This window comes from Myodes glareolus, chromosome 8 (assembly GCF_982192425.1).
Source record: "Myodes glareolus chromosome 8, mMyoGla1.1, whole genome shotgun sequence".
NCBI lineage: Eukaryota > Metazoa > Chordata > Mammalia > Rodentia > Cricetidae > Myodes > Myodes glareolus.
Genome location: NC_142033.1, coordinates 107134601 through 107136803, shown reverse-complemented (window position 1 = coordinate 107136803; position 2203 = coordinate 107134601).

Genomic DNA, 2203 nt, shown 5'->3' with positions numbered 1-2203 from the left:
CCTCAGCATTTGTCTCTTCCTGTTGGCAACTTCCCAGTGCTTTCCTGCAGGTGCTGGAAATATGAACTACATCACCATTTTCTATAATCATCTGATTTGCAGTAGCATAGGGCACGTTTTATTTGCTCTAACAGTAACTTAGCAGTCATTCATGGCCTCTCCTTTTCCCTCGTTTCACTCCCGTTAGCTCCCACCAGTCTGCCTTGGTGATGGCAGCAGCAATGGCTACTTCACTGCCAGCTGAGGCAAACTTCATACTTCCCTATATGACACGCGCACCCCTTAAAAGTTTGTCAGCCAGAGTTACTTGCTTGCTCCTCTTGCTACCCTCTTACTCCTCTCTTGCTTTTTCTCTCTGTCTGCCTCTCTCACGTCGCTGCTACAAGACAGCTATTCACTCTGTTGCTCTCTCCTCTTCCCCTCCCCAGGAAACCTCTTACACTAGATCTGTTGCACAGGCAATGTTCTCTTAGCTACATTCCTTAGCAGAGCCTACCAAAGGCACCTACTTCACTCAGTTTAATCCTTTCACTTCCCAAGTGAACCAATTTAAAGACCTTATTTGGCTCACAGGTAAAAGAGCTTGCCCTGCAAACCTATTTACCTAAAGGCAACCGTGGGACACATGATAGGCGAGAAATAGCTCCTGAAAGTTACTTCCTGACTCCACTCCCTCAACCACAGTCTCTCTCTCCTCTGTCTCGGCCTCTCTATTTCTGTCTCTAATTTTTCCTCCTCCCCTAAACACCTAAACACTATATCTTTTTAAATTGGGGGAAAACCCACAAAACTTATCTCAGCATAAAGGCATTTGCCTACAAACCTAGGTATTTAGGAGGCTGAAGGGTGAGAATAACAAATTCAAGGTTAGCCTGGACAACTTATCAAGGCTATAGCCAAATCAAACAGGGCTGAAGCTGTCAGCTCAGTGCTGAGCACGTTCATAGCATGCTCCAGGACCTGAAAGCAATTCCAGCACTGGAAATTTAAAAGAGGGGGGAGGGGAAGGGAGGGGAGGAGAAGAGGGGGGAGGGGAAGGGAGGGGAGGAGAAGAGGAAAGAATTGAAGAGAAGAGAAGAGAAGAGAAGAGAAGAGAAGAGAAGAGAAGAGAAGAGAAGGGGGGGTTCCCACACAGCAGGGGCTGCCTGCCTTCCAGACCCCAGATTAGGCACAAACCACACCCAAACACCTGTTTTCACGGAGATCTCCTTTATTAAGCGGGAAAGTAAAGGTAAAGTGACTGCTTACTGAGTCAGGCAGAGAAACATCAGCAAAGAGAAAAAGGGGAGGTCCGTGTTAGAATGGGTTAGGGTGCAGTGGTAGAGGAGAGAGAGGATAAGAGAAAGGGAACCAGACAAGGGAGGGGGCAGTGGTATTTGTCCCAGAGGACAAAGGACTGCCTCTGGATAGAGGGGAGATAGATGTGGCCAACAGGAAAATGGCGGTTTATAAAAGTAAAGGGGAAAGCCTTTGTTAGATCAGTTTTAATTGGGCATGTTAATTAGGTGAGCCAAAAGGGGGTTTCTGATTGCTGGACCTTGGTAGTCAGCTTCAGGAAGGGAAAAGAGACAAGTAAGGAATCAGACCTTGGTGGCTAGCTTTAGGAATTTTATTCTAATGGCTTTTAGAAAGGCAGAGACAATGGGGGAGAAGGGCAAGGCCTTCCAGGGCTGCACGCTAATGTTTCAGAGAGAGGGAGGAAGGGAGAGAAAGACAGACAGACAGACAGACAGAGACAGAAAAACAATCAGGTAACCAAAATGGTTGGATTTATAGGGAAGGGCAACCCAACCCCTGCGCTGGACTACTTCAGGGTATGTTAGGAGTATGCAAGCCATACCCTGTCACAGGTAGGAACTGAGGGATGCAGGGAGAACTTGGTAGCCAGGGTCTGCCTTGATACCTTAAGTATGCACCTCAGCTTTTTGTAGTGAGTTTGAGCTTTAACAACCTGTACCCAGAGGAAGAAGGGAAGTGCCTGCTTCGTGCAGGTAGTGCAGGAACGACTTTTCCAGTCCAGGCGCAAGTTCTACAAAGCCCATCTCTGCAGGTCTGGGACAGGTCTGTGCCTGGAGATGCACTCAGGGCTGGGAACCGCAGTGCTGCGAGCTTTCAAAACACTCTGTCCGTAAGGTGCTTGCGACTGTCAATCAAGACACAGTAGCCAATCAGGGCTTCCAGTTAGGCCGCCAGTCAGAAGAAG